This window comes from Taudactylus pleione, unplaced genomic scaffold (genome assembly GCF_031769625.1).
Source record: "Taudactylus pleione unplaced genomic scaffold, aTauple2 ptg000473l, whole genome shotgun sequence".
Lineage (NCBI taxonomy): Eukaryota > Metazoa > Chordata > Amphibia > Anura > Myobatrachidae > Taudactylus > Taudactylus pleione.
Window position 1 is genome coordinate 4,277,625 of NW_028284875.1, and position 25,510 is coordinate 4,303,134.

At 33.0% G+C, this 25,510-nt stretch overlaps 15 non-coding genes across 15 annotated transcripts; all 15 read left to right on the forward strand.

The window, feature by feature from the left end:
* Positions 1-797: 797 nt before the first annotated feature.
* On the forward strand, positions 798-870 carry TRNAR-CCU (transfer RNA arginine (anticodon CCU)). Its single transcript has one exon. It is a non-coding gene; the product is annotated as a tRNA-Arg (tRNA).
* A 1,426-nt stretch (positions 871-2,296) lies between these two features.
* On the forward strand, positions 2,297-2,369 carry TRNAR-CCU (transfer RNA arginine (anticodon CCU)). Its single transcript has one exon. It is a non-coding gene; the product is annotated as a tRNA-Arg (tRNA).
* A 1,428-nt stretch (positions 2,370-3,797) lies between these two features.
* TRNAR-CCU (transfer RNA arginine (anticodon CCU)) lies at positions 3,798-3,870 on the forward strand. Its single transcript has one exon. It is a non-coding gene; the product is annotated as a tRNA-Arg (tRNA).
* A 1,428-nt stretch (positions 3,871-5,298) lies between these two features.
* Positions 5,299-5,371, forward strand: TRNAR-CCU (transfer RNA arginine (anticodon CCU)). Its single transcript has one exon. It is a non-coding gene; the product is annotated as a tRNA-Arg (tRNA).
* A 1,427-nt stretch (positions 5,372-6,798) lies between these two features.
* Positions 6,799-6,871, forward strand: TRNAR-CCU (transfer RNA arginine (anticodon CCU)). The gene has a single exon. It is a non-coding gene; the product is annotated as a tRNA-Arg (tRNA).
* A 1,428-nt stretch (positions 6,872-8,299) lies between these two features.
* Positions 8,300-8,372, forward strand: TRNAR-CCU (transfer RNA arginine (anticodon CCU)). Its single transcript has one exon. It is a non-coding gene; the product is annotated as a tRNA-Arg (tRNA).
* A 2,615-nt stretch (positions 8,373-10,987) lies between these two features.
* TRNAR-CCU (transfer RNA arginine (anticodon CCU)) lies at positions 10,988-11,060 on the forward strand. The gene has a single exon. It is a non-coding gene; the product is annotated as a tRNA-Arg (tRNA).
* A 1,427-nt stretch (positions 11,061-12,487) lies between these two features.
* Positions 12,488-12,560, forward strand: TRNAR-CCU (transfer RNA arginine (anticodon CCU)). The gene has a single exon. It is a non-coding gene; the product is annotated as a tRNA-Arg (tRNA).
* Positions 12,561-13,988: 1,428 nt separating this feature from the next.
* TRNAR-CCU (transfer RNA arginine (anticodon CCU)) lies at positions 13,989-14,061 on the forward strand. Its single transcript has one exon. It is a non-coding gene; the product is annotated as a tRNA-Arg (tRNA).
* Positions 14,062-16,675: 2,614 nt separating this feature from the next.
* Positions 16,676-16,748, forward strand: TRNAR-CCU (transfer RNA arginine (anticodon CCU)). The gene has a single exon. It is a non-coding gene; the product is annotated as a tRNA-Arg (tRNA).
* Positions 16,749-19,362: 2,614 nt separating this feature from the next.
* Positions 19,363-19,435, forward strand: TRNAR-CCU (transfer RNA arginine (anticodon CCU)). Its single transcript has one exon. It is a non-coding gene; the product is annotated as a tRNA-Arg (tRNA).
* Positions 19,436-20,862: 1,427 nt separating this feature from the next.
* Positions 20,863-20,935, forward strand: TRNAR-CCU (transfer RNA arginine (anticodon CCU)). Its single transcript has one exon. It is a non-coding gene; the product is annotated as a tRNA-Arg (tRNA).
* Positions 20,936-22,363: 1,428 nt separating this feature from the next.
* Positions 22,364-22,436, forward strand: TRNAR-CCU (transfer RNA arginine (anticodon CCU)). The gene has a single exon. It is a non-coding gene; the product is annotated as a tRNA-Arg (tRNA).
* A 1,428-nt stretch (positions 22,437-23,864) lies between these two features.
* Positions 23,865-23,937, forward strand: TRNAR-CCU (transfer RNA arginine (anticodon CCU)). Its single transcript has one exon. It is a non-coding gene; the product is annotated as a tRNA-Arg (tRNA).
* A 1,427-nt stretch (positions 23,938-25,364) lies between these two features.
* On the forward strand, positions 25,365-25,437 carry TRNAR-CCU (transfer RNA arginine (anticodon CCU)). The gene has a single exon. It is a non-coding gene; the product is annotated as a tRNA-Arg (tRNA).
* The last annotated feature ends 73 nt before the right edge of the window (positions 25,438-25,510 follow it).

Genomic DNA, 25,510 nt, shown 5'->3' on the forward strand with positions numbered 1-25,510 from the left:
ATATCTATAGCAAATATTATTTAAGATAAATAAACAGGAATTATTTTACAATTTTGATAATATTGTACTGTACAATAATGGCATGAATTCATTGCAATATACACCTATGGATACATAAAACTGGGCAATAACACAAATGCACAATATAATTGATTACCTTATGATTAGAATATTACTTTTATTAGGTACTTTAGTATTGGGTGCAGTAGTTTAGTGGATTTAAAAAGTAACTAATTTAAAATTAATAAACCAAGTTAATTTACTTAGTCAACTCGATGCTAAAATCCCTCAACTAAAAATAAAGTGCTTTGTCCATGTGCTCCTGTGGTGCAATCGGTCTGTGTGCGGTACTTATAAGACAGTATCTGTTGAGCAATCCTGAGGTTGTGAAATCAAGCCTCACCTGAAGCAAATGTAATTTTTTTTCTAATGTCATCAGTTAATGATTATCATCTGCTTCCTGAACATCCTGATATGAAGGCAGAAAAAAAACACAAACATGACTGTTTTTAAGTACCAGTACACACAGCTGCTTTGGTTCATATGCAGTGTAAACATTACTTTAGTTAGTCAACAAAATGGAATGCAAAAGACTACCTCTTTATTGGTAAAAGAGTTGCATCAATCTGTTTTGCTGCAATGTAACATGAGGGTCCACACTATTAGGTCTGGATAGTACAATCACATTTCATGCTGGTATTTGTAAAGCAAAGAACACAAATAAACGGCTTTCCTATATCGCAACAATTAATGATTATACTAATGAAAAATTCAGTTTCACTCAAAGATGGTACTAAGTCCCAGTGGCCTAATGGATAAGGCACTGGCCTCCTAAGCCAGGGATTGTGGGTTCAAGTCCCATCTGGGGTGATAGGCTTTATTTCTTTAAAATAATTTTGGAAATGTTCCTTTCATTCTTGCTTCATACTGCACAAATGGCTCCACCAGAAACTTTTATCTGCTTATCACTCCGGAACTGTTCAGCTTGCAAAATTATGGCCCAGTATCTAAAAGCAGACGTTTATCCTAATGACATTGTGGATTAGTTTTCTGAAAAGTTTACTATCACCTGGGACAGTGGCTTCAAGTCCCATCTAGGATGCATGTTCCTTTGTTGCTCATTCTCATTCTAGAAGTTATGTTTTTTTTCAATTCAGGTGACTGTCTTAATGGTATTGCAGAAAATCCATATATACCAAAACATACCTATTAAGTTTTAATTGCAATTTAATATCAGAGTGGCTACAAAATAACAATTTCTATTGCAATTGCTGATGGGTTTCTTGAAGTCCTTTCATCCATGTCATCAAAAGGGTAATTTTCTGCCTTTTATATTTCTTTGGACACTGACTTTACTGAAAATTTAGGTGCTTCAGACCAAAAAAACAATGTTTACCTTTAAATATAGAGCACAAGTGAGATTTAACTTATTTTTATTTAAAGATACTGCATTTTTTGGTATTATAGTGTATATTTTCCCTATTCAACATTAAAGTTACATATATCTATAGCAAATATTATTTAAGATAAATAAACAGGAATTATTTTACAATATTGATAATATTGTACTGTACAATAATGGCATGAATTCATTGCAATATACACCTATGGATACATAAAACTGGGCAATAACACAAATGCACAATATAATTGATTACCTTATGATTAGAATATTACTTTTATTAGGTACTTTAGTATTGGGTGCAGTAGTTTAGTGGATTTAAAAAGTAACTAATTTAAAATGAATAAACCAAGTTAATTTACTTAGTCAACTCGATGCTAAAATCACTCAACTAAAAATAATGCGCTTTGACCATGTGCTCCTGTGGCGCAATCGGTCTGTGCGCAGAACTTAAAAGACAGTATCTGTTGAGCAATGCTGAGGTTGTGAGTTCAAGCCTCACCTGGAGCAAATGTAATTTTTTTTCTAATGTCATCAGTTAATGATTATCATCTGCTTCCTGAACATCCTGATATGAAGGCAGAAAAAAAACACAAACATGACTGTTTTTAAGTACCAGTACACACAGCTGCTTTGGTTCATATGCAGTGTAAACATTACTTTAGTTATTCAACAAAATGGAATGCAAAAGACTACCTCTTTATTGGTAAAAGAGATGCATCAATCTGTTTTGCTGCAATGTAACATGAGGGTCCACACTATTAGGTCTGGATAGTACAATCACATTTCATGCTGGGATTTGTAAAGCAAAGAACACAAATAAATGGCTTTCCTATATTGCAACAATTAATGATTATACTAATGAAAAATCAGTTTCACTCAAGATGTTACTAAGCCCCAGTGGCCTAATGGATAAGGTACTGGCCTCCTAAGCCAGGCATTGTGGGTTCAAGTCCCATCTGGGATGATAGGCTTTATTTCATTAAAATAATTTTGGAGATGTTCCTTTCATTCTTGCTTCATACTGCACAAATGGCTCCACCAGAAACTTTTATCTGCTTATCAATCCGGAACTGTTCAGCTTGCAAAATTATGGCCCAGTATCTAAAAGCAGACATTTATCCTAATGACATTGTGGATTAGTTTCCTGAAAAGTTTACTATCACCTGGGACAGTGGCTTCAAGTCCCATCTAGGATGCATGTTCCTTTGTTGCTCATTCTCATTCTAGAAGTTATGCTTTTTTTCAATTCAGGTGACTGTCTTAATGGTATTGCAGAAAATCCATATATACCAAAACATACCTATTAAGTTTTAATTGCAATTTAATATCAGAGTGGCTACAAAATAACAATTTCTATTGCAATTGCTGATGGGTTTCTTGAAGTCCTTTCATCCATGTCATCAAAAGGGTAATTTTCTGCTTTTTATATTTCTTTGGACACTGACTTTACTGACAATTTAGGTGCTTCAGACCAAAAAAACAATGTTTACCTTTAAATATAGAGCACAAGTGAGATTTAACTTATTTTTATTTAAAGATACTGCATTTTTTGGTATTATAGTGTATATTTTCCCTATGCAACATTAAAGTTACAAATATCTATAGCAAATATTATTTAAGATAAATAAACAGGAATTATTTTACAATTTTGATAATATTGAACTGTACAACAATGGCATGAATTCATTGCAATATACACCTATGGATACATAAAACTGGGCAATAACACAAATGCACAATATAATTGATTACCTTATGATTAGAATATTACTTTTATTAGGTACTTTATTATTGGGTGCAGTAGTTTAGTGGATTTAAAAAGTAACTAATTTAAAATGAATAAACCAAGTTAATTTACTTAGTCAACTCGATGCTAAAATCACTCAACTAAAAATAATGCGCTTTGACCATGTGCTCATGTGGCGCAATCGGTCTGTGCGCAGAACTTAAAAGACAGTATCTATTGAGCAATCCTGAGGTTGTGAAATCAAGCCTCACCTGGAGCAAATGTAATTTTTTTTCTAATGTCATCAGTTAATGATTATCATCTGCTTCCTGAACATCCTGATATGAAGGCAGAAAAAAAACACAAACATGACTGTTTTTAAGTACCAGTACACACAGCTGCTTTGGTTCATATGCAGTGTAAACATTACTTTAGTTAGTCAACAAAATGGAATGCAAAAGACTACCTCTTTATTGGTAAAAGAGTTGCATCAATCTGTTTTGCTACAATGTAACATGAGGGTCCACACTATTAGGTCTGGATAGTACAATCACATTTCATGCTGGGATTTGTAAAACAAAGAACACAAATAAACGGCTTTCCTATATCGCAACAATTAATGATTATACTAATGAAAAATTCAGTTTCACTCAAAGATGTTACTAAGCCCCAGTGGCCTAATGGATAAGGCACTGGCCTCCTAAGCCAGGCATTGTGGGTTCAAGTCCCATCTGGGATGATAGGCTTTATTTCATTAAAATAATTTTGGAGATGTTCCTTTCATTCTTGCTTCATACTGCACAAATGGCTCCACCAGAAACTTTTATCTGCTTATCAATCCGGAACTGTTCAGCTTGCAAAATTATGGCCCAGTATCTAAAAGCAGACATTTATCCTAATGACATTGTGGATTAGTTTTCTGAAAAGTTTACTATCACCTGGGACAGTGGCTTCAAGTCCCATCTAGGATGCATGTTCCTTTGTTGCTCATTCACATTCTAGAAGTTATGCTTTTTTTCAATTCAGGTGACTGTCTTAATGGTATTGCAGAAAATCCATATATACCAAAACATACCTATTAAGTTTTAATTGCAATTTAATATCAGAGTGGCTACAAAATAACAATTTCTATTGCAATTGCTGATGGGTTTCTTGAAGTCCTTTCATCCATGTCATCAAAAGGGTAATTTTCTGCCTTTTATATTTCTTTGGACACTGACTTTACTGACAATTTAGGTGCTTCAGACCAAAAAAACAATGTTTACCTTTAAATATAGAGCACAAGTGAGATTTAACTTATTTTTATTTAAAGATACTGCATTTTTTGGTATTATAGTGTATATTTTCCCTATTCAACATTAAAGTTACATATATCTATAGCAAATATTATTTAAGATAAATAAACAGGAATTATTTTACAATTTTGATAATATTGTACTGTACAATAATGGCATGAATTCATTGCAATATACACCTATGGATACATAAAACTGGGCAATAACACAAATGCACAATATAATTGATTACCTTATGATTAGAATATTACTTTTATTAGGTACTTTAGTATTGGGTGCAGTAGTTTAGTGGATTTAAAAAGTAACTAATTTAAAATTAATAAACCAAGTTAATTTACTTAGTCAACTCGATGCTAAAATCCCTCAACTAAAAATAAAGTGCTTTGTCCATGTGCTCCTGTGGCGCAATCGGTCTGTGTGCGGTACTTATAAGACAGTATCTGTTGAGCAATCCTGAGGTTGTGAAATCAAGCCTCACCTGAAGCAAATGTAATTTTTTTTCTAATGTCATCAGTTAATGATTATCATCTGCTTCCTGAACATCCTGATATGAAGGCAGAAAAAAAACACAAACATGACTGTTTTTAAGTACCAGTACACACAGCTGCTTTGGTTCATATGCAGTGTAAACATTACTTTAGTTAGTCAACAAAATGGAATGCAAAAGACTACCTCTTTATTGGTAAAAGAGTTGCATCAATCTGTTTTGCTGCAATGTAACATGAGGGTCCACACTATTAGGTCTGGATAGTACAATCACATTTCATGCTGGTATTTGTAAAGCAAAGAACACAAATAAACGGCTTTCCTATATCGCAACAATTAATGATTATACTAATGAAAAATTCAGTTTCACTCAAAGATGGTACTAAGTCCCAGTGGCCTAATGGATAAGGCACTGGCCTCCTAAGCCAGGGATTGTGGGTTCAAGTCCCATCTGGGGTGATAGGCTTTATTTCTTTAAAATAATTTTGGAAATGTTCCTTTCATTCTTGCTTCATACTGCACAAATGGCTCCACCAGAAACTTTTATCTGCTTATCACTCCCGAACTGTTCAGCTTGCAAAATTATGGCCCAGTATCTAAAAGCAGACGTTTATCCTAATGACATTGTGGATTAGTTTTCTGAAAAGTTTACTATCACCTGGGACAGTGGCTTCAAGTCCCATCTAGGATGCATGTTCCTTTGTTGCTCATTCTCATTCTAGAAGTTATGTTTTTTTTCAATTCAGGTGACTGTCTTAATGGTATTGCAGAAAATCCATATATACCAAAACATACCTATTAAGTTTTAATTGCAATTTAATATCAGAGTGGCTACAAAATAACAATTTCTATTGCAATTGCTGATGGGTTTCTTGAAGTCCTTTCATCCATGTCATCAAAAGGGTAATTTTCTGCCTTTTATATTTCTTTGGACACTGACTTTACTGAAAATTTAGGTGCTTCAGACCAAAAAAACAATGTTTACCTTTAAATATAGAGCACAAGTGAGATTTAACTTATTTTTATTTAAAGATACTGCATTTTTTGGTATTATAGTGTATATTTTCCCTATTCAACATTAAAGTTACATATATCTATAGCAAATATTATTTAAGATAAATAAACAGGAATTATTTTACAATTTTGATAATATTGTACTGTACAATAATGGCATGAATTCATTGCAATATACACCTATGGATACATAAAACTGGGCAATAACACAAATGCACAATATAATTGATTACCTTATGATTAGAATATTACTTTTATTAGGTACTTTAGTATTGGGTGCAGTAGTTTAGTGGATTTAAAAAGTAACTAATTTAAAATGAATAAACAAAGTTAATTTACTTAGTCAACTCGATGCTAAAATCACTCAACTAAAAATAATGCGCTTTGACCATGTGCTCCTGTGGCGCAATCGGTCTGTGCGCAGAACTTAAAAGACAGTATCTGTTGAGCAATGCTGAGGTTGTGAGTTCAAGCCTCACCTGGAGCAAATGTAATTTTTTTTCTAATGTCATCAGTTAATGATTATCATCTGCTTCCTGAACATCCTGATATGAAGGCAGAAAAAAAACACAAACATGACTGTTTTTAAGTACCAGTACACACAGCTGCTTTGGTTCATATGCAGTGTAAACATTACTTTAGTTATTCAACAAAATGGAATGCAAAAGACTACCTCTTTATTGGTAAAAGAGATGCATCAATCTGTTTTGCTGCAATGTAACATGAGGGTCCACACTATTAGGTCTGGATAGTACAATCACATTTCATGCTGGGATTTGTAAAGCAAAGAACACAAATAAATGGCTTTCCTATATTGCAACAATTAATGATTATACTAATGAAAAAATCAGTTTCACTCAAGATGTTACTAAGCCCCAGTGGCCTAATGGATAAGGTACTGGCCTCCTAAGCCAGGCATTGTGGGTTCAAGTCCCATCTGGGATGATAGGCTTTATTTCATTAAAATAATTTTGGAGATGTTCCTTTCATTCTTGCTTCATACTGCACAAATGGCTCCACCAGAAACTTTTATCTGCTTATCAATCCGGAACTGTTCAGCTTGCAAAATTATGGCCCAGTATCTAAAAGCAGACATTTATCCTAATGACATTGTGGATTAGTTTCCTGAAAAGTTTACTATCACCTGGGACAGTGGCTTCAAGTCCCATCTAGGATGCATGTTCCTTTGTTGCTCATTCTCATTCTAGAAGTTATGCTTTTTTTCAATTCAGGTGACTGTCTTAATGGTATTGCAGAAAATCCATATATACCAAAACATACCTATTAAGTTTTAATTGCAATTTAATATCAGAGTGGCTACAAAATAACAATTTCTATTGCAATTGCTGATGGGTTTCTTGAAGTCCTTTCATCCATGTCATCAAAAGGGTAATTTTCTGCTTTTTATATTTCTTTGGACACTGACTTTACTGACAATTTAGGTGCTTCAGACCAAAAAAACAATGTTTACCTTTAAATATAGAGCACAAGTGAGATTTAACTTATTTTTATTTAAAGATACTGCATTTTTTGGTATTATAGTGTATATTTTCCCTATGCAATATTAAAGTTACATATATCTATAGCAAATATTATTTAAGATAAATAAACAGGAATTATTTTACAATTTTGATAATATTGAACTGTACAACAATGGCATGAATTCATTGCAATATACACCTATGGATACATAAAACTGGGCAATAACACAAATGCACAATATAATTGATTACCTTATGATTAGAATATTACTTTTATTAGGTACTTTATTATTGGGTGCAGTAGTTTAGTGGATTTAAAAAGTAACTAATTTAAAATGAATAAACCAAGTTAATTTACTTAGTCAACTCGATGCTAAAATCACTCAACTAAAAATAATGCGCTTTGACCATGTGCTCATGTGGCGCAATCGGTCTGTGCGCAGAACTTAAAAGACAGTATCTATTGAGCAATCCTGAGGTTGTGAGTTCAAGCCTCACCTGGAGCAAATGTAATTTTTTTTCTAATGTCATCAGTTAATGATTATCATCTGCTTCCTGAACATCCTGATATGAAGGCAGAAAAAAAACACAAACATGACTGTTTTTAAGTACCAGTACACACAGCTGCTTTGGTTCATATGCAGTGTAAACATTACTTTAGTTAGTCAACAAAATGGAATGCAAAAGACTACCTCTTTATTGGTAAAAGAGTTGCATCAATCTGTTTTGCTACAATGTAACATGAGGGTCCACACTATTAGGTCTGGATAGTACAATCACATTTCATGCTGGGATTTGTAAAACAAAGAACACAAATAAACGGCTTTCCTATATCGCAACAATTAATGATTATACTAATGAAAAATTCAGTTTCACTCAAAGATGTTACTAAGCCCCAGTGGCCTAATGGATAAGGCACTGGCCTCCTAAGCCAGGGATTGTAGGTTCAAGTCCCATCTGGGGTGATAGGCTTTATTTCTTTAAAATAATTTTGGAAATGTTCCTTTCATTCTTGCTTCATACTGCACAAATGGCTCCACCAGAAACTTTTATCTGCTTATCACTCCGGAACTGTTCAGCTTGCAAAATTATGGCCCAGTATCTAAAAGCAGACATTTATCCTAATGACATTGTGGATTAGTTTTCTGAAAAGTTTACTATCACCTGGGACAGTGGCTTCAAGTCCCATCTAGGATGCATGTTCCTTTGTTGCTCATTCTCATTCTAGAAGTTATGTTTTTTTTCAATTCAGGTGACTATCTTAATGGTATTGCAGAAAATCCATATATACCAAAACATACCTATTAAGTTTTAATTGCAATTTAATATCAGAGTGGCTACAAAATAACAATTTCTATTGCAATTGCTGATGGGTTTCTTGAAGTCCTTTCATCCATGTCATCAAAAGGGTAATTTTCTGCCTTTTATATTTCTTTGGACACTGACTTTACTGAAAATTTAGGTGCTTCAGACCAAAAAAACAATGTTTACCTTTAAATATAGAGCACAAGTGAGATTTAACTTATTTTTATTTAAAGATACTGCATTTTTTGGTATTATAGTGTATATTTTCCCTATTCAACATTAAAGTTACATATATCTATAGCAAATATTATTTAAGATAAATAAACAGGAATTATTTTACAATTTTGATAATATTGTACTGTACAATAATGGCATGAATTCATTGCAATATACACCTATGGATACATAAAACTGGGCAATAACACAAATGCACAATATAATTGATTACCTTATGATTAGAATATTACTTTTATTAGGTACTTTAGTATTGGGTGCAGTAGTTTAGTGGATTTAAAAAGTAACTAATTTAAAATTAATAAACCAAGTTAATTTACTTAGTCAACTCGATGCTAAAATCACTCAACTAAAAATAATGCGCTTTGACCATGTGCTCCTGTGGCGCAATCGGTCTGTGCGCAGAACTTAAAAGACAGTATCTGTTGAGCAATGCTGAGGTTGTGAGTTCAAGCCTCACCTGGAGCAAATGTAATTTTTTTTCTAATGTCATCAGTTAATGATTATCATCTGCTTCCTGAACATCCTGATATGAAGGCAGAAAAAAAACACAAACATGACTGTTTTTAAGTACCAGTACACACAGCTGCTTTGGTTCATATGCAGTGTAAACATTACTTTAGTTAGTCAACAAAATGGAATGCAAAAGACTACCTCTTTATTGGTAAAAGAGTTGCATCAAACTGTTTTGCTGCAATGTAACATGAGGGTCCACACTATTAGGTCTGGATAGTACAATCACATTTCATGCTGGTATTTGTAAAGCAAAGAACACAAATAAACGATTAGTTTCCTGAAAAGTTTACTATCACCTGGGACAGTGGCTTCAAGTCCCATCTAGGATGCATGTTCCTTTGTTGCTCATTCTCATTCTAGAAGTTATGCTTTTTTTCAATTCAGGTGACTGTCTTAATGGTATTGCAGAAAATCCATATATACCAAAACATACCTATTAAGTTTTAATTGCAATTTAATATCAGAGTGGCTACAAAATAACAATTTCTATTGCAATTGCTGATGGGTTTCTTGAAGTCCTTTCATCCATGTCATCAAAAGGGTAATTTTCTGCCTTTTATATTTCTTTGGACACTGACTTTACTGACAATTTAGGTGCTTCAGACCAAAAAAACAATGTTTACCTTTAAATATAGAGCACAAGTGAGATTTAACTTATTTTTATTTAAAGATACTGCATTTTTTGGTATTATAGTGTATATTTTCCCTATTCAACATTAAAGTTACATATATCTATAGCAAATATTATTTAAGATAAATAAACAGGAATTATTTTACAATTTTGATAATATTGTACTGTACAATAATGGCATGAATTCATTGCAATATACACCTATGGATACATAAAACTGGGCAATAACACAAATGCACAATATAATTGATTACCTTATGATTAGAATATTACTTTTATTAGGTACTTTAGTATTGGGTGCAGTAGTTTAGTGGATTTAAAAAGTAACTAATTTAAAATTAATAAACCAAGTTAATTTACTTAGTCAACTCGATGCTAAAATCCCTCAACTAAAAATAAAGTGCTTTGTCCATGTGCTCCTGTGGCGCAATCGGTCTGTGCGCGGTACTTATAAGACAGTATCTGTTGAGCAATCCTGAGGTTGTGAATTCAAGCCTCACCTGAAGCAAATGTAATTTTTTTTCTAATTTCATCAGTTAATGATTATCATCTGCTTCCTGAACATCCTGATATGAAGGCAGAAAAAAAACACAAACATGACTGTTTTTAAGTACCAGTACACACAGCTGCTTTGGTTCATATGCACTGTAAAAATTACTTTAGTTAGTCAACAAAATGGAATGCAAAAGACTACCTCTTTATTGGTAAAAGAGATGCATCAATCTGTTTTGCTGCAATGTAACATGAGGGTCCACACTATTAGGTCTGGATAGTACAATCACATTTCATGCTGGGATTTGTAAAGCAAAGAACACAAATAAACGGCTTTCCTATATCGCAACAATTAATGATTATACTAATGAAAAATTCAGTTTCACTCAAAGATGGTACTAAGTCCCAGTGGCCTAATGGATAAGGCACTGGCCTCCTAAGCCAGGGATTGTGGGTTCAAGTCCCATCTGGGGTGATAGGCTTTATTTCTTTAAAATAATTTTGGAAATGTTCCTTTCATTCTTGCTTCATACTGCACAAATGGCTCCACCAGAAACTTTTATCTGCTTATCACTCCCGAACTGTTCAGCTTGCAAAATTATGGCCCAGTATCTAAAAGCAGACGTTTATCCTAATGACATTGTGGATTAGTTTTCTGAAAAGTTTACTATCACCTGGGACAGTGGCTTCAAGTCCCATCTAGGATGCATGTTCCTTTGTTGCTCATTCTCATTCTAGAAGTTATGTTTTTTTTCAATTCAGGTGACTGTCTTAATGGTATTGCAGAAAATCCATATATACCAAAACATACCTATTAAGTTTTAATTGCAATTTAATATCAGAGTGGCTACAAAATAACAATTTCTATTGCAATTGCTGATGGGTTTCTTGAAGTCCTTTCATCCATGTCATCAAAAGGGTAATTTTCTGCCTTTTATATTTCTTTGGACACTGACTTTACTGAAAATTTAGGTGCTTCAGACCAAAAAAACAATGTTTACCTTTAAATATAGAGCACAAGTGAGATTTAACTTATTTTTATTTAAAGATACTGCATTTTTTGGTATTATAGTGTATATTTTCCCTATTCAACATTAAAGTTACATATATCTATAGCAAATATTATTTAAGATAAATAAACAGGAATTATTTTACAATTTTGATAATATTGTACTGTACAATAATGGCATGAATTCATTGCAATATACACCTATGGATACATAAAACTGGGCAATAACACAAATGCACAATATAATTGATTACCTTATGATTAGAATATTACTTTTATTAGGTACTTTAGTATTGGGTGCAGTAGTTTAGTGGATTTAAAAAGTAACTAATTTAAAATGAATAAACAAAGTTAATTTACTTAGTCAACTCGATGCTAAAATCACTCAACTAAAAATAATGCGCTTTGACCATGTGCTCCTGTGGCGCAATCGGTCTGTGCGCAGAACTTAAAAGACAGTATCTGTTGAGCAATGCTGAGGTTGTGAGTTCAAGCCTCACCTGGAGCAAATGTAATTTTTTTTCTAATGTCATCAGTTAATGATTATCATCTGCTTCCTGAACATCCTGATATGAAGGCAGCAAAAAAACACAAACATGACTGTTTTTAAGTACCAGTACACACAGCTGCTTTGGTTCATATGCAGTGTAAACATTACTTTAGTTATTCAACAAAATGGAATGCAAAAGACTACCTCTTTATTGGTAAAAGAGATGCATCAATCTGTTTTGCTGCAATGTAACATGAGGGTCCACACTATTAGGTCTGGATAGTACAATCACATTTCATGCTGGGATTTGTAAAGCAAAGAACACAAATAAATGGCTTTCCTATATTGCAACAATTAATGATTATACTAATGAAAAAATCAGTTTCACTCAAGATGTTACTAAGCCCCAGTGGCCTAATGGATAAGGTACTGGCCTCCTAAGCCAGGCATTGTGGGTTCAAGTCCCATCTGGGATGATAGGCTTTATTTCATTAAAATAATTTTGGAGATGTTCCTTTCATTCTTGCTTCATACTGCACAAATGGCTCCACCAGAAACTTTTATCTGCTTATCAATCCGGAACTGTTCAGCTTGCAAAATTATGGCCCAGTATCTAAAAGCAGACATTTATCCTAATGACATTGTGGATTAGTTTCCTGAAAAGTTTACTATCACCTGGGACAGTGGCTTCAAGTCCCATCTAGGATGCATGTTCCTTTGTTGCTCATTCTCATTCTAGAAGTTATGCTTTTTTTCAATTCAGGTGACTGTCTTAATGGTATTGCAGAAAATCCATATATACCAAAACATACCTATTAAGTTTTAATTGCAATTTAATATCAGAGTGGCTACAAAATAACAATTTCTATTGCAATTGCTGATGGGTTTCTTGAAGTCCTTTCATCCATGTCATCAAAAGGGTAATTTTCTGCTTTTTATATTTCTTTGGACACTGACTTTACTGACAATTTAGGTGCTTCAGACCAAAAAAACAATGTTTACCTTTAAATATAGAGCACAAGTGAGATTTAACTTATTTTTATTTAAAGATACTGCATTTTTTGGTATTATAGTGTATATTTTCCCTATGCAATATTAAAGTTACATATATCTATAGCAAATATTATTTAAGATAAATAAACAGGAATTATTTTACAATTTTGATAATATTGAACTGTACAACAATGGCATGAATTCATTGCAATATACACCTATGGATACATAAAACTGGGCAATAACACAAATGCACAATATAATTGATTACCTTATGATTAGAATATTACTTTTATTAGGTACTTTATTATTGGGTGCAGTAGTTTAGTGGATTTAAAAAGTAACTAATTTAAAATGAATAAACCAAGTTAATTTACTTAGTCAACTCGATGCTAAAATCACTCAACTAAAAATAATGCGCTTTGACCATGTGCTCATGTGGCGCAATCGGTCTGTGCGCAGAACTTAAAAGACAGTATCTATTGAGCAATCCTGAGGTTGTGAGTTCAAGCCTCACCTGGAGCAAATGTAATTTTTTTTCTAATGTCATCAGTTAATGATTATCATCTGCTTCCTGAACATCCTGATATGAAGGCAGAAAAAAAACACAAACATGACTGTTTTTAAGTACCAGTACACACAGCTGCTTTGGTTCATATGCAGTGTAAACATTACTTTAGTTAGTCAACAAAATGGAATGCAAAAGACTACCTCTTTATTGGTAAAAGAGTTGCATCAATCTGTTTTGCTACAATGTAACATGAGGGTCCACACTATTAGGTCTGGATAGTACAATCACATTTCATGCTGGGATTTGTAAAACAAAGAACACAAATAAACGGCTTTCCTATATCGCAACAATTAATGATTATACTAATGAAAAATTCAGTTTCACTCAAAGATGTTACTAAGCCCCAGTGGCCTAATGGATAAGGCACTGGCCTCCTAAGCCAGGGATTGTAGGTTCAAGTCCCATCTGGGGTGATAGGCTTTATTTCTTTAAAATAATTTTGGAAATGTTCCTTTCATTCTTGCTTCATACTGCACAAATGGCTCCACCAGAAACTTTTATCTGCTTATCACTCCGGAACTGTTCAGCTTGCAAAATTATGGCCCAGTATCTAAAAGCAGACATTTATCCTAATGACATTGTGGATTAGTTTTCTGAAAAGTTTACTATCACCTGGGACAGTGGCTTCAAGTCCCATCTAGGATGCATGTTCCTTTGTTGCTCATTCTCATTCTAGAAGTTATGTTTTTTTTCAATTCAGGTGACTATCTTAATGGTATTGCAGAAAATCCATATATACCAAAACATACCTATTAAGTTTTAATTGCAATTTAATATCAGAGTGGCTACAAAATAACAATTTCTATTGCAATTGCTGATGGGTTTCTTGAAGTCCTTTCATCCATGTCATCAAAAGGGTAATTTTCTGCCTTTTATATTTCTTTGGACACTGACTTTACTGAAAATTTAGGTGCTTCAGACCAAAAAAACAATGTTTACCTTTAAATATAGAGCACAAGTGAGATTTAACTTATTTTTATTTAAAGATACTGCATTTTTTGGTATTATAGTGTATATTTTCCCTATTCAACATTAAAGTTACATATATCTATAGCAAATATTATTTAAGATAAATAAACAGGAATTATTTTACAATTTTGATAATATTGTACTGTACAATAATGGCATGAATTCATTGCAATATACACCTATGGATACATAAAACTGGGCAATAACACAAATGCACAATATAATTGATTACCTTATGATTAGAATATTACTTTTATTAGGTACTTTAGTATTGGGTGCAGTAGTTTAGTGGATTTAAAAAGTAACTAATTTAAAATTAATAAACCAAGTTAATTTACTTAGTCAACTCGATGCTAAAATCACTCAACTAAAAATAATGCGCTTTGACCATGTGCTCCTGTGGCGCAATCGGTCTGTGCGCAGAACTTAAAAGACAGTATCTGTTGAGCAATGCTGAGGTTGTGAGTTCAAGCCTCACCTGGAGCAAATGTAATTTTTTTTCTAATGTCATCAGTTAATGATTATCATCTGCTTCCTGAACATCCTGATATGAAGGCAGAAAAAAAACACAAACATGACTGTTTTTAAGTACCAGTACACACAGCTGCTTTGGTTCATATGCAGTGTAAACATTACTTTAGTTAGTCAACAAAATGGAATGCAAAAGACTACCTCTTTATTGGTAAAAGAGTTGCATCAAACTGTTTTGCTGCAATGTAACATGAGGGTCCACACTATTAGGTCTGGATAGTACAATCACATTTCATGCTGGTATTTGTAAAGCAAAGAACACAAATAAACGATTAGTTTCCTGAAAAGTTTACTATCACCTGGGACAGTGGCTTCAAGTCCCATCTAGGATGCATGTTCCTTTGTTGCTCATTCTCATTCTAGAAGTTATGCTTTTTTTCAATTCAGGTGACTGTCTTAATGGTATTGCAGAAAATCCATATATACCAAAACATACCTATTAAGTTTTAATTGCAATTTAATATCAGAGTGGCTACAAAATAACAATTTCTATTGCAATTGCTGATGGGTTTCTTGAAGTCCTTTCATCCATGTCATCAAAAGGGTAATTTTCTGCCTTTTATATTTCTTTGGACACTGACTTTACTGACAATTTAGGTGCTTCAGACCAAAAAAACAATGTTTACCTTTAAATATAGAGCACAAGTGAGATTTAACTTATTTTTATTTAAAGATACTGCATTTTTTGGTATTATAGTGTATATTTTCCCTATTCAACATTAAAGTTACATATATCTATAGCAAATATTATTTAAGATAAATAAACAGGAATTATTTTACAATTTTGATAATATTGTACTGTACAATAATGGCATGAATTCATTGCAATATACACCTATGGATACATAAAACTGGGCAATAACACAAATGCACAATATAATTGATTACCTTATGATTAGAATATTACTTTTATTAGGTACTTTAGTATTGGGTGCAGTAGTTTAGTGGATTTAAAAAGTAACTAATTTAAAATTAATAAACCAAGTTAATTTACTTAGTCAACTCGATGCTAAAATCCCTCAACTAAAAATAAAGTGCTTTGTCCATGTGCTCCTGTGGCGCAATCGGTCTGTGCGCGGTACTTATAAGACAGTATCTGTTGAGCAATCCTGAGGTTGTGAATTCAAGCCTCACCTGAAGCAAATGTAATTTTTTTTCTAATTTCATCAGTTAATGATTATCATCTGCTTCCTGAACATCCTGATATGAAGGCAGAAAAAAAACACAAACATGACTGTTTTTAAGTACCAGTACACACAGCTGCTTTGGTTCATATGCACTGTAAAAATTACTTTAGTTAGTCAACAAAATGGAATGCAAAAGACTACCTCTTTATTGGTAAAAGAGATGCATCAATCTGTTTTGCTGCAATGTAACATGAGGGTCCACACTATTAGGTCTGGATAGTACAATCACATTTCATGCTGGGATTTGTAAAGCAAAGAACACAAATAAATGGCTTTCCTATATTGCAACAATTAATGATTATACTAATGAAAAAATCAGTTTCACTCAAGATGTTACTAAGCCCCAGTGGCCTAATGGATAAGGCACTGGCCTCCTAAGCCAGGCATTGTGGGTTCAAGTCCCATCTGGGATGATAGGCTTTATTTCATTAAAATAATTTTGGAGATGTTCCTTTCATTCTTGCTTCATACTGCACAAATGGCTCCACCAGAAACTTTTATCTGCTTATCAATCCGGAACTGTTCAGCTTGCAAAATTATGGCCCAGTATCTAAAAGCAGACATTTATCCTAATGACATTGTGGATTAGTTTCCTGAAAAGTTTACTATCACCTGGGACAGTGGCTTCAAGTCCCATCTAGGATGCATGTTCCTTAGTTGCTCATTCTCATTCTAGAAGTTATGCTTTTTTTCAATTCAGGTGACTGTCTTAATGGTATTGCAGAAAATCCATATATACCAAAACATACCTATTAAGTTTTAATTGCAATTTAATATCAGAGTGGCTACAAAATAACAATTTCTATTGCAATTGCTGATGGGTTTCTTGAAGTCCTTTCATCCATGTCATCAGAAGGGTAATTTTCTGCTTTTTATATTTCTTTGGACACTGACTTTACTGACAATTTAGGTGCTTCAGACCAAAAAAACAATGTTTACCTTTAAATATAGAGCACAAGTGAGATTTAACTTATTTTTATTTAAAGATACTGCATTTTTTGGTATTATAGTGTATATTTTCCCTATGCAACATTAAAGTTACATATATCTATAGCAAATATTATTTAAGATAAATAAACAGGAATTATTTTACAATTTTGATAATATTGAACTGTACAACAATGGCATGAATTCATTGCAATATACACCTATGGATACATAAAACTGGGCAATAACACAAATGCACAATATAATTGATTACCTTATGATTAGAATATTACTTTTTTTAGGTACTTTATTATTGGGTGCAGTAGTTTAGTGGATTTAAAAAGTAACTAATTTAAAATGAATAAACCAAGTTAATTTACTTAGTCAACTCGATGCTAAAATCACTCAACTAAAAATAATGCACTTTGACCATGTGCTCCTGTGGCGCAATCGGTCTGTGCGCAGAACTTAAAAGACAGTATCTGTTGAGCAATGCTGAGGTTGTGAGTTCAAGCCTCACCTGGAGCAAATGTAATTTTTTTTCTAATGTCATCAGTTAATGATTATCATCTGCTTCCTGAACATCCTGATATGAAGGCAGAAAAAAAACACAAACATGACTGTTTTTAAGTACCAGTACACACAGCTGCTTTGGTTCATATGCAGTGTAAACATTACTTTAGTTAGTCAACAAAATGGAATGCAAAAGACTACCTCTTTATTGGTAAAAGAGTTGCATCAATCTGTTTTGCTGCAATGTAACATGAGGGTCCACACTATTAGGTCTGGATAGTACAATCACATTTCATGCTGGTATTTGTAAAGCAAAGAACACAAATAAACGATTAGTTTCCTGAAAAGTTTACTATCACCTGGGACAGTGGCTTCAAGTCCCATCTAGGATGCATGTTCCTTTGTTGCTCATTCTCATTCTAGAAGTTATGCTTTTTTTCAATTCAGGTGACTGTCTTAATGGTATTGCAGAAAATCCATATATACCAAAACATACCTATTAAGTTTTAATTGCAATTTAATATCAGAGTGGCTACAAAATAACAATTTCTATTGCAATTGCTGATGGGTTTCTTGAAGTCCTTTCATCCATGTCATCAAAAGGGTAATTTTCTGCCTTTTATATTTCTTTGGACACTGACTTTACTGACAATTTAGGTGCTTCAGACCAAAAAAACAATGTTTACCTTTAAATATAGAGCACAAGTGAGATTTAACTTATTTTTATTTAAAGATACTGCATTTTTTGGTATTATAGTGTATATTTTCCCTATTCAACATTAAAGTTACATATATCTATAGCAAATATTATTTAAGATAAATAAACAGGAATTATTTTACAATTTTGATAATATTGTACTGTACAATAATGGCATGAATTCATTGCAATATACACCTATGGATACATAAAACTGGGCAATAACACAAATGCACAATATAATTGATTACCTTATGATTAGAATATTACTTTTATTAGGTACTTTAGTATTGGGTGCAGTAGTTTAGTGGATTTAAAAAGTAACTAATTTAAAATTAATAAACCAAGTTAATTTACTTAGTCAACTCGATGCTAAAATCCCTCAACTAAAAATAAAGTGCTTTGTCCATGTGCTCCTGTGGCGCAATCGGTCTGTGCGCGGTACTTATAAGACAGTATCTGTTGAGCAATCCTGAGGTTGTGAATTCAAGCCTCACCTGAAGCAAATGTAATTTTTTTTCTAATTTCATCAGTTAATGATTATCATCTGCTTCCTGAACATCCTGATATGAAGGCAGAAAAAAAACACAAACATGACTGTTTTTAAGTACCAGTACACACAGCTGCTTTGGTTCATATGCACTGTAAAAATTACTTTAGTTAGTCAACAAAATGGAATGCAAAAGACTACCTCTTTATTGGTAAAAGAGATGCATCAATCTGTTTTGCTGCAATGTAACATGAGGGTCCACACTATTAGGTCTGGATAGTACAATCACATTTCATGCTGGGATTTGTAAAGCAAAGAACACAAATAAATGGCTTTCCTATATTGCAACAATTAATGATTATACTAATGAAAAAATCAGTTTCACTCAAGATGTTACTAAGCCCCAGTGGCCTAATGGATAAGGCACTGGCCTCCTAAGCCAGGGGTTGTGGGTTCAAGTCCCATCTGGGGTGATAGGCTTTATTTCTTTAAAATAATTTTGGAGATGTTCCTTTCATTCTTGCTTCATACTGCACAAATGGCTCCACCAGAAACTTTTATCTGCTTATCAATCCGGAACTGTTCAGCTTGCAAAATTATGGCCCAGTATCTAAAAGCAGACATTTATCCTAATGACATTGTGGATTAGTTTCCTGAAAAGTTTACTATCACCTGGGACAGTGGCTTCAAGTCCCATCTAGGATGCATGTTCCTTTGTTGCTCATTCTCATTCTAGAAGTTATGCTTTTTTTCAATTCAGGTGACTGTCTTAATGGTATTGCAGAAAATCCATATATACCAAAACATACCTATTAAGTTTTAATTGCAATTTAATATCAGAGTGGCTACAAAATAACAATTTCTATTGCAATTGCTGATGGGTTTCTTGAAGTCCTTTCATCCATGTCATCAAAAGGGTAATTTTCTGCTTTTTATATTTCTTTGGACACTGACTTTACTGACAATTTAGGTGCTTCAGACCAAAAAAACAATGTTTACCTTTAAATATAGAGCACAAGTGAGATTTAACTTATTTTTATTTAAAGATACTGCATTTTTTGGTATTATAGTGTATATTTTCCCTATGCAACATTAAAGTTACATATATCTATAGCAAATATTATTTAAGATAAATAAACAGGAATTATTTTACAATTTTGATAATATTGAACTGTACAACAATGGCATGAATTCATTGCAATATACACCTATGGATACATAAAACTGGGCAATAACACAAATGCACAATATAATTGATTACCTTATGATTAGAATATTACTTTTTTTAGGTACTTTATTATTGGGTGCAGTAGTTTAGTGGATTTAAAAAGTAACTAATTTAAAATGAATAAACCAAGTTAATTTACTTAGTCAACTCGATGCTAAAATCACTCAACTAAAAATAATGCACTTTGACCATGTGCTCCTGTGGCGCAATCGGTCTGTGCGCAGAACTTAAAAGACAGTATCTGTTGAGCAATGCTGAGGTTGTGAATTCAAGCCTCACCTGAAGCAAATGTAATTTTTTTTCTAATTTCATCAGTTAATGATTATCATCTGCTTCCTGAACATCCTGATATGAAGGCAGAAAAAAAACACAAACATGACTGTTTTTAAGTACCAGTACACACAGCTGCTTTGGTTCATATGCACTGTAAAAATTACTTTAGTTAGTCAACAAAATGGAATGCAAAAGACTACCTCTTTATTGGTAAAAGAGAAGCATCAATCTGTTTTGCTTCAATGTAACATGAGGGTCCACACTATTAGGTCTGGATAGTACAATCACATTTCATGCTGGGATTTGTAAAGCAAAGAACACAAATAAATGGCTTTCCTATATTGCAACAATTAATGATTATACTAATGAAAAAATCAGTTTCACTCAAGATGTTACTAAGCCCCAGTGGCCTAATGGATAAGGTACTGGCCTCCTAAGCCAGGCATTGTGGGTTCAAGTCCCATCTGGGATGATAGGCTTTATTTCATTAAAATAATTTTGGAGATGTTCCTTTCATTCTTGCTTCATACTGCACAAATGGCTCCACCAGAAACTTTTATCTGCTTATCAATCCGGAACTGTTCAGCTTGCAAAATTATGGCCCAGTATCTAAAAGCAGACATTTATCCTAATGACATTGTGGATTAGTTTTCTGAAAAGTTTACTATCACCTGGGACAGTGGCTTCAAGTCCCATCTAGGATGCATGTTCCTTTGTTGCTCATTCTCATTCTAGAAGTTATGCTTTTTTTCAATTCAGGTGACTGTCTTAATGGTATTGCAGAAAATCCATATATACCAAAACATACCTATTAAGTTTTAATTGCAATTTAATATCAGAGTGGCTACAAAATAACAATTTCTATTGCAATTGCTGATGGGTTTCTTGAAGTCCTTTCATCCATGTCATCAAAAGGGTAATTTTCTGCTTTTTATATTTCTTTGGACACTGACTTTACTGACAATTTAGGTGCTTCAGACCAAAAAAACAATGTTTACCTTTAAATATAGAGCACAAGTGAGATTTAACTTATTTTTATTTAAAGATACTGCATTTTTTGGTATTATAGTGTATATTTTCCCTATGCAACATTAAAGTTACATATATCTATAGCAAATATTATTTAAGATAAATAAACAGGAATTATTTTACAATTTTGATAATATTGAACTGTACAACAATGGCATGAATTCATTGCAATATACACCTATGGATACATAAAACTGGGCAATAACACAAATGCACAATATAATTGATTACCTTATGATTAGAATATTACTTTTATTAGGTACTTTATTATTGAGTGCAGTAGTTTAGTGTATTTAAAAAGTAACTAATTTAAAATGAATAAACCAAGTTAATTTACTTAGTCAACTCGATGCTAAAATCACTCAACTAAAAATAATGCGCTTTGACCATGTGCTCATGTGGCGCAATCGGTCTGTGCGCAGAACTTAAAAGACAGTATCTATTGAGCAATCCTGAGGTTGTGAGTTCAAGCCTCACCTGGAGCAAATGTAATTTTTTTTCTAATGTCATCAGTTAATGATTATCATCTGCTTCCTGAACATCCTGATATGAAGGCAGAAAAAAAACACAAACATGACTGTTTTTAAGTACCAGTACACACAGCTGCTTTGGTTCATATGCAGTGTAAACATTACTTTAGTTAGTCAACAAAATGGAATGCAAAAGACTACCTCTTTATTGGTAAAAGAGTTGCATCAATCTGTTTTGCTACAATGTAACATGAGGGTCCACACTATTAGGTCTGGATAGTACAATCACATTTCATGCTGGGATTTGTAAAACAAAGAACACAAATAACCGGCTTTCCTATATCGCAACAATTAATGATTATACTAATGAAAAATTCAGTTTCACTCAAAGATGTTACTAAGCCCCAGTGGCCTAATGGATAAGGCACTGGCCTCCTAAGCCAGGGATTGTAGGTTCAAGTCCCATCTGGGGTGATAGGCTTTATTTCTTTAAAATAATTTTGGAAATGTTCCTTTCATTCTTGCTTCATACTGCACAAATGGCTCCACCAGAATCTTTTATCTGCTTATCACTCCGGAACTGTTCAGCTTGCAAAATTATGGCCCAGTATCTAAAAGCAGACATTTATCCTAATGACATTGTGGATTAGTTTTCTGAAAAGTTTACTATCACCTGGGACAGTGGCTTCAAGTCCCATCTAGGATGCATGTTCCTTTGTTGCTCATTCTCATTCTAGAAGTTATGTTTTTTTTCAATTCAGGTGACTGTCTTAATGGTATTGCAGAAAATCCATATATACCAAAACATACCTATTAAGTTTTAATTGCAATTTAATATCAGAGTGGCTACAAAATAACAATTTCTATTGCAATTGCTGATGGGTTTCTTGAAGTCCTTTCATCCATGTCATCAAAAGGGTAATTTTCTGCCTTTTATATTTCTTTGGACACTGACTTTACTGAAAATTTAGGTGCTTCAGACCAAAAAAACAATGTTTACCTTTAAATATAGAGCACAAGTGAGATTTAACTTATTTTTATTTAAAGATACTGCATTTTTTGGTATTATAGTGTATATTTTCCCTATTCAACATTAAAGTTACATATATCTATAGCAAATATTATTTAAGATAAATAAACAGGAATTATTTTACAATTTTGATAATATTGTACTGTACAATAATGGCATGAATTCATTGCAATATACACCTATGGATACATAAAACTGGGCAATAACACAAATGCACAATATAATTGATTACCTTATGATTAGAATATTACTTTTATTAGGTACTTTAGTATTGGGTGCAGTAGTTTAGTGGATTTAAAAAGTAACTAATTTAAAATTAATAAACCAAGTTAATTTACTTAGTCAACTCGATGCTAAAATCACTCAACTAAAAATAATGCGCTTTGACCATGTGCTCCTGTGGCGCAATCGGTCTGTGCGCAGAACTTAAAAGACAGTATCTGTTGAGCAATGCTGAGGTTGTGAGTTCAAGCCTCACCTGGAGCAAATGTAATTTTTTTTCTAATGTCATCAGTTAATGATTATCATCTGCTTCCTGAACATCCTGATATGAAGGCAGAAAAAAAACACAAACATGACTGTTTTTAAGTACCAGTACACACAGCTGCTTTGGTTCATATGCAGTGTAAACATTACTTTAGTTAGTCAACAAAATGGAATGCAAAAGACTACCTATTTATTGGTAAAAGAGTTGCATCAATCTGTTTTGCTACAATGTAACATGAGGGTCCACACTATTAGGTCTGGATAGTACAATCACATTTCATGCTGGGATTTGTAAAGCAAAGAACACAAATAAACGGCTTTCCTATATCGCAACAATTAATGATTATACTAATGAAAAATTCAGTTTCACTCAAAGATGTTACTAAGCCCCAGTGGCCTAATGGATAAGGCACTGGCCTCCTAAGCCAGGGGTTGTGGGTTCAAGTCCCATCTGGGGTGATAGGCTTTATTTCTTTAAAATAATTTTGGAGATGTTCCTTTCATTCTTGCTTCATACTGCACAAATGGCTCCACCAGAAACTTTTATCTGCTTATCAATCCGGAACTGTTCAGCTTGCAAAATTATGGCCCAGTATCTAAAAGCAGACATTTATCCTAATGACATTGTGGATTAGTTTCCTGAAAAGTTTACTATCACCTGGGACAGTGGCTTCAAGTCCCATCTAGGATGCATGTTCCTTTGTTGCTCATTCTCATTCTAGAAGTTATGCTTTTTTTCAATTCAGGTGACTGTCTTAATGGTATTGCAGAAAATCCATATATACCAAAACATACCTATTAAGTTTTAATTGCAATTTAATATCAGAGTGGCTACAAAATAACAATTTCTATTGCAATTGCTGATGGGTTTCTTGAAGTCCTTTCATCCATGTCATCAAAAGGGTAATTTTCTGCTTTTTATATTTCTTTGGACACTGACTTTACTGACAATTTAGGTGCTTCAGACCAAAAAAACAATGTTTACCTTTAAATATAGAGCACAAGTGAGATTTAACTTATTTTTATTTAAAGATACTGCATTTTTTGGTATTATAGTGTATATTTTCCCTATGCAACATTAAAGTTACATATATCTATAGCAAATATTATTTAAGATAAATAAACAGGAATTATTTTACAATTTTGATAATATTGAACTGTACAACAATGGCATGAATTCATTGCAATATACACCTATGGATACATAAAACTGGGCAATAACACAAATGCACAATATAATTGATTACCTTATGATTAGAATATTACTTTTTTTAGGTACTTTATTATTGGGTGCAGTAGTTTAGTGGATTTAAAAAGTAACTAATTTAAAATGAATAAACCAAGTTAATTTACTTAGTCAACTCGATGCTAAAATCACTCAACTAAAAATAATGCACTTTGACCATGTGCTCCTGTGGCGCAATCGGTCTGTGCGCAGAACTTAAAAGACAGTATCTGTTGAGCAATGCTGAGGTTGTGAATTCAAGCCTCACCTGAAGCAAATGTAATTTTTTTTCTAATTTCATCAGTTAATGATTATCATCTGCTTCCTGAACATCCTGATATGAAGGCAGAAAAAAAACACAAACATGACTGTTTTTAAGTACCAGTACACACAGCTGCTTTGGTTCATATGCACTGTAAAAATTACTTTAGTTAGTCAACAAAATGGAATGCAAAAGACTACCTCTTTATTGGTAAAAGAGATGCATCAATCTGTTTTGCTGCAATGTAACATGAGGGTCCACACTATTAGGTCTGGATAGTACAATCACATTTCATGCTGGGATTTGTAAAGCAAAGAACACAAATAAATGGCTTTCCTATATTGCAACAATTAATGATTATACTAATGAAAAAATCAGTTTCACTCAAGATGTTACTAAGCCCCAGTGGCCTAATGGATAAGGTACTGGCCTCCTAAGCCAGGCATTGTGGGTTCAAGTCCCATCTGGGATGATAGGCTTTATTTCTTTAAAATAATTTTGGAAATGTTCCTTTCATTCTTGCTTCATACTGCACAAATGGCTCC